The following is a 12,123-nucleotide window of genomic DNA, read 5'->3' as shown; positions in this document are numbered from 1 at the left end:
GTGTGTCTGTGTTTTTATGGTTGTTGGATTATGTTTCCTGTTTTACCAGGCAGGTTCTAATAAGAGCAGCTGAACCACTAAGATGTTGTTAGTTATGCATGTAATTGTTAATGGTTGTGTTACAGAACTTTGGCCTTATTTCTTTGTGGAAGCTGGTTAAGGAGTTGGTATACTGCTGTCATGTTTAAGTCTGATGTGGAAATTTAAACTCTACAGGACAAGCAGTAGAAAGGGAAGACAGTACAAAGCAGGGCAGACAAAGACAGACAAAATCCTAAAGCATGAGCTGTGACCCCACAAGAGAAAACAAAAAGAGTCAGTCTGTTTGTCTATAGAATTAGGCACTAAGGTTCTTCTTTTTGTATTGGCTCTTTTGAATTCTACAAAATATTAGGGATTCTTTTGACATAATTAAAAAGCATAAAATAGTCCTCAATTCAGTCTCCATACTTCCCGTTTCCCTCTCCTCCTCCCTTCTTCTGATTCCTTCCCTCTGCTCTTCTGATATGCTATTTATTTATGTTTTTTTTATTAGTTACTTGTGGCTATACATAAAGATGAGATCCATATGGTATGATCATACAGGCACATTGGAAATTTAGGTCAGATTTCTAATGAAGCTGAATGCACACCCCTAGCCCAGAATTCCAAGAGCTTAAGGGAGAATCCTGGGGAAGATAGAGTAACTGCAGGCCCAGCCACTGCTCCCTACCAGTGAGGTGTGAGCCAGCAGACCAGCAAAAATGTATTAGTACTACAGGATGGCTGCTTCCCTTCTGCCCTCTAATCTCCCAGGTAGCTCCTCTTGAGACCCACCTTAAACAGAAACGATGGATTAGAGGGAATTTGGTGAGATGTAGTTCATCCTAGAAAACATCACACATCACAAAGTCACTGCAGTCCATCTTCTGTCTTTTTGGTACACATGCACACCTCCATAAGTCAGGTTAACCTTCAAATACAAAAATGATACCTGTGTAACTAAATACAATACATGCAGCATGAAGGCAAACACCTTAACCCTTTCTCCAGAAGAAAACCCAAAGTTCTTTACGTTGCCTACGGGAGACATTCATTCCTCTGATACATGTGTTCCCTTTAATATCCTGGAAGTTCACGATTCTCTGGATAATATATATGAAAAAAATATTCTTATGAAAACCACCCATGGGATAGAGATTCTTATTCCAAAAAGGGTTAACCAGTAGTTTGGATATCAGCCCCTGTTTCCTCACTCAGTCCTGGCATCTGCCCAATATATCCATGAACAAACTGGACATGGCATCTGGGGTAAAGTTTATCCCTGGATTCATCATGATAAACTTACACTCACCAAGGCAAATCTGTCTGAAGCCACTGCTGAATACCCATGGCTAACAGCAAAGACAATCGTGAGTTCCCAACATCGCACCATTCCCTGGGGTGATCAGCCAGCCACTGCATAGCACATTGATGACATTGGACCACATTCAGCATGAAAGGGACACTCCTCCTTTTTTTTTCTGGACTGGACACTCACTCTTGGTATGGATTTTGCTTCCTCTCCTGAAATGCTGCTGCCAGAACTACCATCTCTGGACTCACAGAATGCTTTATTCACCATAAGGGTAATCCATGCAGCATTGCTTCTGAACAAGGAGCTCCATTCACAGCAAACAAGTGTGTAATGTGGCCTGTGTTCATGGGATTTGTTATAATTAACATAGGTCCTCCATCTTCCTGAAACACAGAACCTGATAGAATGGTAAAATACCCTTGAAAGACTCTGCCTCAAGTAACACCTAGATGACAACACCTCTCATTGCTGGAGCAATGTCCTCCAGGATGTGATACATGCTCGACGTCTGCATCTAATTTATGGTACTTCTTCTACCAAAGCAAGAATTCATAGGATCAGACCCCCAAGAATTCAGTGGATAGAAATGAGAGTGTGTTCTCTCCCTATAAGATTGATGTCCATGAAACACTAACATTTCTGTTGTGCTGCTTTAGAAAACTCTTAGCCACAAAGGGAGAGATTCTTCCACCCAGACACAAAGTGATTTTATTTTCTTATGGAAACAAGAAAGAAATACTCATTACTACCACCCACTGGATAGAGATTCTTATGCAAAAAAGGGTTAACCTAAACTTTGGATATCAGCCCCTGTTTCCTCACTCAGTCCTGGCATCTGCCCAATAGATCCGTGAACAAACAGGACATGGCATCAAGGGTAAAGTTTATCTCTGAGAGTTGAGGTAGCTACTTTAGGATTCTCATTATAGCTGAATCAACAGGTGAAGAAGAAGGTCACTCTGTGGCATGGAGTGATTAATTCTGACTAGGAAGGGAAACTGAGTTGCTACAACACAACACAGAGAGAAAGAGCAAGTGTGACATAGGACATTTTCTCAGTAACTATTTAAACTCCCAGGTCCTGTGATGGAGGACAATAGGAAACTAAAGCCCAAGTCAGGTCACACTGATAAGGGCTCAGATACTTCAGAGAAGAAGGTTTGGGTCACCCACCTGACCAGGAACAATGATAAGCTCTGAACCAAGGCAGTATGGACTGTGGAGTGAAAAAGGATAAAGACCAATAATGACCATGTTGACAACTCTCAGGAACACACACTGCCATTCTTTTGCATTTCTTCTTAATGCTGATAAGAATCTGTATATTTATATTACACAAATTAAGTGTTTATTTCATTGTCATTCTCCTATCAAACATGAGGTGTGGATAATACCTATAATCATATCTCAGTATTTAAATAACTGGATATAAATGAAAAAGTATGAATCAGTAGAAACAATATATTTCACACAAAATGCCAAAAAAAGGATTTTTCTCCCTTAATGAGGAAAGGGTTGCTTATTTCATATAATCTACTTGAGAAAAGATGATGATCTCTTAGGTTATACATAGAATAGTCATATCAGAGTAGGTAGAAGCAGCAAAACACAGGATTCTTTTGTGGAATGATCACTGAAATCCTGCTGTGACTTTGCTTATAAGAATTGAAACCTACAGAACTTTTTCATTCTACTTACACTAGAGGAGCTCTCTCTCTTGTTAAGATGTGATGAATGCTATTTAAAAGAAAATATGTCTTTAAGTAATGAAATTATATTCAGGATTGTGATCCACACACACTCTGAAAAAAATTAGAAAATGAGCATATAAATGAAGAAAAGTGTGTTCCTGCCTTAACCCCCACTCCTGCATTTCATATTTTTATTGATGAAGGAGGAGAAAATGCTCCTACTATAATTACCTCTCTTCTCTATACTCCTTTTTTTCTGGATCTTCTTGTCTCCCTTCCTTCCTCTCTCCCTTCTTTTTCCCAATTCCTCTCTCCCTCTACCTCCTCCTCATTCGTCTTTTTTCTCCTTCTCCTTCTGTCTCTTCCTCTCTCCCCATAGAATATTATCATTGTCTTCTGAGTCTGTCTCATCAGGTTACAAATAATTCCTGGAATGTTGAACCCAGGTTTTATTTAAATTGAGCCCTGGTTATTTTATTACTTTAAGGAGAAATGTTGATTTGGAGAAAGTGATAATGACATTGTGATTGTTTTTAAGTGTATTTTTATATATTTGAGAACATTTTGGCAAATTTAGAGGTGATTGTGATTCAAAGTAACATGGAATCTCTTGGAGGGTGTGTGGTGTGTGGAGGGTCTGATGAGGTTGGTTGATAATTGTTTGAGCAGATGATGAGCAGATGCGGAAGCATTGAATGTGTTTTCCAAACTGCTGTCTGTAGATTATGCTTGTGTGTATGCCAAGAGTCCTCCATACCACACATCTTTGTAATTTTCCTCATCCTGGTCTAGTCCCTGATGCACCTTAAGCACGTAGTATCTTATCATGCCTCAGTGAATCAAAGAGATGTGTAATCTCTGATTTTGTATCTGTAAAGTTCAAAAGTTGGAAGTGCTGAAATTGGAGGAAACTGGCATTGAGGAACTCATAACCAACAAGACAAGGTCACTCTAATCAAAAAGTGTAAAGTTAGGGGCCAAGAGAAGTCTTGATCCCATGCCACCTGACGACCCAGACACTACCCTGAAAACTTTCTCTATTTTGCTCCTCAGTACAACAACAGGAAAACAGTAACTCTTTCCAGAGTGCAAACTGTGAGTTTGGATCCAAATTTTCAGAAGACCAAGGTCAAGACATATTTAAGGATGAATATCTCAGGTGTCTTGGGGGCAGGTTACTTGGCTTTGAAAGAGTCATCAACTGTGGAGAGTATGAGAAGCTGGCCCAGAACACTCCAGAGACAAGACTCAGAGGATCTGAGCTCTCTCCATGCTCAGTGAGGCTGCTTAAACCATCTGGATGGGGGAGGGTTCTCAGGCCTTAACTTGTATTTAACAATTGTGCTGGAGGAACCAGGAAGCAATGTTTAATCAAGTGGAAGATAGCAGTGCTTCCTAAAGCTGGTAGAAAATTCAAGGAGCTAACGTAAACAGGAAAAAACCCTAAAACGATTAAAAAAGATAAGCACTTAAAATAAGAGAGTGGTCAAGTGGCAGAAAGGTTTATAGATTACTGATAAATAAAATAAAAAACAGTTCAAAATCAAATGAAATGTGATAGCATTTCAGTCTTTAAAAACTACACATTTAAATAAAAATGTTTTTACTGACATTTATCACATTAATGATAGATAGGGCTTATCTTGATGTTCTAGGGCCTTAAATGGCTATAGTCATTTATTTTTTTTAATGTTTGTTTTCTAAAACAATTACCACTTTGTAAAAAACTTTTTAAAATTTTCTTACAACAAGAAAACTTTAAAATCACATGTATGCCATCTGCACTAAAAGACCTCAGAATATGTGTGAAACAGCGTATTATGGGTTGATTTCCTTTCTCAGGAGCCCTGTACCTTTCAGGGTAGAACTTTTCAGGTTCTGGCCAGTACGTGGAGTTTTGATGAAGACTATATATTGGTATAGCCACGTTAGTTCCTTTGGGAATGTGCACCCCATTGAGTTCAACATCTTTTTTACAGACTCTCAAAATTATCTCAATAATTGGATATAATCTGAGAGTTTCATTCACCACCATGTCCAGATACTTCATCTCAAATAGTACATCGTATGTAACAAGTGCCTGGAAGAAAGAAATTTTTGTAAATTAAGATTTGGAAATGACTTAAAACTCTGTTGACACAGTACACTGATGTTTTCAGAGCTCCTCAAATAACTCATATTGGTAAAATACCATAGCATTTACAAAGCATTTAATAACCATCATGATTTTAGAACTGCCCAATGGCAAACTGATATGCCCAGAGATTTTAACTCTCTTCTCCCCTCCAGGTGCCATTCACTCACCTTATTGGGAAAAGTCTCATCAATCTCCTGCTGAAGCTTCTTCTGGACATCAGGGTGGGTGGCCAGTAGATACATAATAAATGAAAGAGTGGTGCTAGTGGTTTCATAGCCAGCCAAGATAAAGATAATAGACTGGGCTGCAATCTCCAGATCTGATAGACCTAAAAGGAGAGGAAAGACAATTTGGTCTAAGCAGGTTCATGCACACTTTACAGTTTACATGAAGATAAATCAGAATGATGATCCAAAATCCCATGAGGAAAAACTGAAAGAGCAATTCATAATGTTCCTCATTCTGCCACCACCCCACCACGAACACAACTGGGTGATTTCAAGGGACAGTATGGATGTCAAACAAACAGTGTTTTTCAACTGTGCCTTGCATATCATGAAAGTTGTTTAGCTATAAATAGTGGGTAGCACTATTCCCCTGGGGAAAAAAAATAAACTTACTCTATCTAGAATGTAGGTTGAAGAACTTTGAAAGCATTTGCAATACTGGCATCTTTGCAGGAAAAATAAAGGCCATGATTGACAGAACTATACTAAGCCACAGAGAAATTTTTCTGCACAAACTGTGGTCCATGGACCAGCAGCATGGACATCTTCAAGGAGCTTATTAGAAACACAGAGTCTCAAGCTTCGCTCTAGAGCTACCAAATTTAAATCTGAACTTTCATGAGATGTGGTCAACCCTGTGCACAAATTAGCCTAAGAATCATCAGGTAATAGAAGACCTGGGGCACCAGTCTTAAAATTTGATGACCTCAGGGTGTGTAGAAACTATACAGAGAAAATAAACTCAGAAGAGTAGTGATTAACCAGAGTCTAATGAGTGGTATTAAAATCACACAAGAAAGAATATGTTGATACAGGGTATTAGGCAGAAGCCATAGGACGATGAGGTTAAGTGAGTGGAATTAACATTGCTTATCAATCTTGAGCTGAATGTCATCTTTCCTAGTACACATCCCCTCTATTTGCTGAACTTCATAATCATCAAACGGCCTTTGTGATAGAAGGTGTTGTTTCTCTTGACTTTTCTCCTGAAAAGTCATATTCAAGTATTCATCTCATTGATTAGAGAAATGATTAGAATTTGTTGATACTCGAATACCTGAAATAAACATGGTATACATTCCAACCATGTAATTCATAACAAAAAATAATGCAAAATAAGTGTGAGAAACATCTACATGGAATTCTAGCTTACAGAAGCTTTCTATGATGCTATTGTGGGAAATCTCAAATCGAGTTTTCCCCACTACTGGTATAAACCCAATGATAGTGAAATGAAATTGGATTATAAACTTAAGTTACAACTGTTCAGTACAATCTGGTAGCCACTAACCATATGTGTCTATCTAAATTTAAATTTTAATGAATTAAATCTAAATAACAATAGAAAGTACACTTCTTCAGTAACATTACCTACATGCCAAAAGCTCCATAGCCATGTGTCCAGTGCAAGAACCCTTATGTTAATGTGTCCAAAACCCTTATGTTAACCTATGAACTTAGGGGTAAGGTGACTTATCTGTGATGGTTCATTGATTATGGAAAATATATCATTTTGGTGAAGGATATTTGTAATTAGGAAAACATATGAATTTAGAAAAAAAAATGGATAAGGGCAATCTCTACACCTTCTTCTCAGTTTTGTTATGAAACTAAAACTGCTATAAAATATAGTCAATTTTAACAATCAAAATATAAGATGAGGAAGAGGGGAGGGAGAAGGAACAGAAGGAGAAGGGAGAAGTTGTTAAAAGACTTAAGCCCAAGAGAATTTGACCATAAAAATAAAAATTGATAGCAAGAGAATAAATCCATAGTATATAACATTATACTGACATAAATAAAAATGGAACTCTCTTACAATCTAATACCAACTCATAAATGTAGGTAGATGATAGAATGATAAAGATAGCAGTTTGTAAACATAATTCAAATGCTTTATATCAAAAATCATTCATGTATGATAAAACTAGTTGGTGAAAGTATGCTGAGGAATAGGAAGTTTACACAGTATAAGAGGTCTCCCCCACAACATTCTTATGAATTACATGGGAAAAAGTTAATCTTAATATCAGGTGAAGCTAGTGAACACATTTTCACCCAGTACTGCCATTGACCCTCACCACTACTGGGACAGTGAACCTCCTGATTGTATGTACAAATGCAAATATCCAGGCAGAGGTTCTGATTCAGGGCATCTAAATGAAGCTTCGAATCAGCATTTGTTCTGATGTCAATGGTAAAAAGACAACAGACTAACTTCATGACTGAAATGCTTTCTCCTAGTTTCCCTTCAATTTTTGAGCCTTGTTACACCTGTATGATTCTAGACAGTACATGTGGGTACCATTTGCAAAATCCAAATGTGTATCTTCCTGCAATTTGGTGGAAATTTATTTTCTCTAGAAAACATGTATATTTTCAGGATAACTTGCTTATTTGAATTTCCCTGTCAATGGACCATGAAACATTCTTGGTTACCTTGGTAGGGCTCCTTGTCTTGGGAATTCTGGGAATTAATCATTAACTGGAGAAAATCAATGCAGTTCTGGAAGCAGAAATGAAAATGGAAATGACAAAATCAGTCATAAAGTCAGAAGTACATCTGGAATGTAGCATTTCACCTCCCTTCTTAGAATGTGGGTCCTTTAAGTCCAGAAGTCTGGCTAGGGTTGCACAAACCACCAGTGAACAAAACATGCATGTATAAACCATGGAAAACAAGATATTTTTCTGAGAGAAATCCAGCTATGGTGTCCAATATCTGTGGTCTTTGCTCTCCCTAATGCTTGGTTTGTCTCCTTTTCCTGTTACACCTGCTTGCCCAGAAAGTGGTCCTGGACTTAAATTCTTTTAGTTTGCCTTCATTCTTATTCAATGGCCACACTGAATACACTTGGTAGTTTCAAAGATGATTAGTAGCTTTTGTTTGTGTATCATCTAATTCTCCACCCATTAGGTACATGATTCAATCTTCAGTCACACTTGGGTATGGCTGTCCTGCCTCCCTGACCTGGAGACATTCTTGTGCTGACCTCCAGGCAAAGCAGAAAGCAAAGCTGGTTAGCATATCATGTTGATGGTCATGAAGAGCACAGCCTGATTGTGGACAGGAAAAGAGTCAGATTTAACATACACATACTTCACCAGGTACCCAATAGGACCTTCCTTTGTAGAATGTGCCAACTAAGATGTAAAGGGCTTGGAATTGTAACGATTGTTCACCAGTTTAAGATTTGGGGAATACTTTTTAACAGTAAAATCATTTTGAAATAGGATTTTTATTTTGACAGTTTACTGAATGGGAGGGAAATGATAAGGTTTTTATTTGAATGATATTTTTTCAAGATATAACATCATGTCTATTATTGTATCAAACATTGTCAATCTTACTCATTATCAGTTTGCCTTTTTAAAATTTGCTCTTCATTCTAACCAAAATGTAAAAATTCTCCAGTGCAAATCTTAAAGTATTCCATCAACTTTAAAAAATGCACAGAGAGGGACTAAGGAATGAAGCTCAGTGATTCAGTATTTGCCTAGCATATATGGGGCCTTGAATTCAATCCCCAGCACCACTTACAAAATTACATGTACATTTGTATATGCACAATTCAGATGTACACAGCAAATAAATGATCAGAAAGCGAACATTGTCATGTCACCACCACCAGGTTTTACCTTTTCTTTATTTTCTAGGCGTTTTTGTTTCATCCTTATTACAGCATTTTTTTAAAAATCCAGAACACTTTTTGAAAACCTGTAGACACTTTATGCTTGAAACACTGGTCTAAAGAATGGAAATATCACTAGAAAAAACGTGAAAGAAAAAATAAAGAGAAACCTTGATAAAAAGGCAACATCCCAGGAGCATTGATCATTTTCTAAAAAATACAGAAGAGAAAAATCATCAGTTTTCTCCACCAGAAGCTATTTCCTCTGTGGCCAGTACCTGGTGTCTGGTTCATGGCTGAGCAAGGGCACTTCATACATGGGGTTGCAGCCACCATAGCAGGGGATCAGTGGCCCCTTAAATGCCACAGGACTGAGCAAAGGAAGAGGATTACATTCCCTGGCCCCTTACCCTATTGGAATAGGGTCTCTGGGTAAACCAGTTCATAGTCTGTGCTATATTTAATTATGCATTCTAGGAAAAGTTGGCATGATAGGTACAATGTGGCCTATGTTCCTCAGCTGTCAAGAAATGAAACCAGAAATCAATAACAGATGGAAAATCAGGAAACTCATACCAAAGTGGAAATTAACCATAAAACTTCCAGATACAGCTGTCAAGCATCAATGATGGTATCTTGAGGCAACTAGAAGTTGTTTTTTGGTTAATTAAGGTGAAGACATGTTATATCACACTTAGGAGAAGTTGCAAAAGCAGTGCTCATAAACATATAGCTACAGATGTATAAATTTTATTAAAAAATAAAATTAAATCATAAAATGGTGAAAGGGGGAAATTAAACAAAAAGCAAGCATAAGGAAGAAAATCATAAAAACCCAAGTTGAAACAAATGAAATAGAAAAGAAATAAAATTGATGAAAACAAAACGTGTCTATAAGTCACCTTACTGCTTTGAAAATATCATAAAAATCGCCAAACCATTAGCCAGATTGACCAAGAAATACAAAGAGATAACAGTTTCATATGATGATATTTCCTCTCAGTATGTACTAGAAGTGGGCATCTGGATCAGAATGTATATCTGGTGAAGGTGATCCCCCACTCACTGTCTTGACAGGGTCACAGTGAGAAAAAGTTTTGGCAAAGCCGCTCTCCCACTTCCTTGACAGGGTCACAGTGAGGATGAATGCTGGCAAAGCCATGCTCGTTGGTGGGTAACCAAAGCCATGAGACCTTTTTTTATGTAATTGGGACTTTGCATTATCATGCTTATGTTTCTCACAGGAGGTATGAGTATGTTAAATGCCAAACAAATTAAATTTCAGATGGCTAGAACAGAACAGGTAGTTCATGCCTTGGAAGCTGTTCTGCTACCCACCCCTCAGCATATCAAGGACAAAGTAGAAGGCTATTCTTCTATCTTAGTACATTGTAGACAAACCTAATATCAGACAACAATCATCCTCTGAAAAACAAACTCTTTGAGAACTAGTGCACATTGACTGAAAAACAAACACTTTGAGAACTAGTGTACCTTGACTGAGTTACAAATTCTTTGAGAACTAGTGTACCTTGACTGAGAAACAAAGAAACTCTTTGAGAAAGCAGCTCAACCAGTTTTATGAGAATAAATTTAGGAATCAATTAAAATAGCTTTATAAGACACAGTTTTAGAATAATGTTATAAATATTATTTTATTTAGATTTTTAAGTTTAGAAATTCTTAAGTCTTTAGTTGTATAGGTTTCTGATATGCTTTAAGGATGACTCATAAACTTTAAGATATTTTAAATATAAGATTTAAAGGGACTTTTTTAGATGGGAATTTTAGATTAAAAATAAAGTACAAGTGTACTTTAGGGTAATGATTAGTTAGGAGAATTAGAGTCTGGTTAGGTAGTTTGGCATTAGTTAATAAAAAAATAAAATATCTTGGTAAAAATAGTAAATCTTGGGAAAATCTGAAGGAAGTAAATTGGTGACATGTTTTATTTATGATTCTGTACTTTGATGATTGTATGGCTGGGGGTCATATCCTGGAAGAATGTAGATCAGTGTGCTCTCAATCATGGTTAAGAAAATGTCATGTCTTGGAAAAGTTTTAAATTATATAATCAATGACGTATTGTGAATCTATAATGATGAGAAAAATTGTAATAAAAAGGGGACCCAAAAAAAGCAGCTTTAGCTCTCTCCCTCTCTCTCTCTCTGAAGATTGCTCAAACGGAACGACTCCTGTCTCATCATTTCGCCGACACCACTCCTCCTTCAGGACTCCCTGGACCCCGCCGGGGCTGGTCCCCCGCATATATGTATTTTTGTTTATTTTGGTTATCTTCACATTTTTTTCCAGAATAGTGTACATTTCCACCTACAATATATAAGAGAACTGTTTCTCCTAATCTGGCCAGCATTTGTTATTTTTTCATTCATTCTTTCTTTTTTTGATAATGGTCATTCTAACCAGGGTGAGATGATGTCTTATTGTAGTTTTGATTTGCATTTCTATGACACCAAATTATTTTGAATAGTTTTTCATGTATTTTTATGTCATTTGTGTTTTTTCTTTTGAGAAATAACTATTTAGAGTGTTTGCCTATTTTTAAACTGAATTACTTGGAGATTTTGATTGTTAGGTTTTTAAAAATTAGTTATATTATGTATTATTTATAAATGAAATACTCAATAGATATATAAAACCTATTTTATATTAATCTATTTTTATCTATATGATTGGAACATCTGTACATCCATATTTATTCCTATATTATTCTGAAAATCTGAGATGTGAATTAAATCTAGGACTCCATTAATGAATGGATAAAGAAAGTGATATATAATATGTATATAAATATATATATATACATATATATTTATTATATATTATAATATAAATTTATGTATTTATAATATAATAAAATATATATACACACATATACATATGTGCCCAATAGATCATTCATTCATAAAGAAGAATAAAATCTTGTATTTTGTTGCAAAAAGTAGATAGAATTAGAGAACATTCAGCTTATGAACTAAACTAGATACATCAATACAAGTACCACATGTTCTTTCTCATATGTGAAAGGTGAAAAATTTGACCTGAATATATAATAGTGATTATTATAGGTTGGGAAGGT

At 36.4% G+C, this 12,123-nt stretch overlaps 1 long non-coding RNA gene across 1 annotated transcript; it reads right to left on the bottom strand.

The window, feature by feature from the left end:
- Positions 1 to 5,332: 5,332 nt before the first annotated feature.
- LOC144374593 (uncharacterized) lies at positions 5,333 to 9,149 on the bottom strand. Its single transcript, XR_013433955.1, has 3 exons — positions 9,031 to 9,149; positions 7,831 to 7,897; positions 5,333 to 5,492 (listed from the first exon to the last, which is right to left on the bottom strand). It is a non-coding gene; the product is annotated as an uncharacterized LOC144374593 (long non-coding RNA).
- Between the last annotated feature and the right edge of the window lie 2,974 nt (positions 9,150 to 12,123).

Source organism: Ictidomys tridecemlineatus, unplaced genomic scaffold (genome assembly GCF_052094955.1).
Source record: "Ictidomys tridecemlineatus isolate mIctTri1 unplaced genomic scaffold, mIctTri1.hap1 Scaffold_769, whole genome shotgun sequence".
Classification (NCBI taxonomy): Eukaryota; Metazoa; Chordata; class Mammalia; order Rodentia; family Sciuridae; genus Ictidomys; species Ictidomys tridecemlineatus.
Note: the sequence above shows the minus strand (reverse complement) of the source record. Positions and strands in the feature narration are given on the sequence as shown.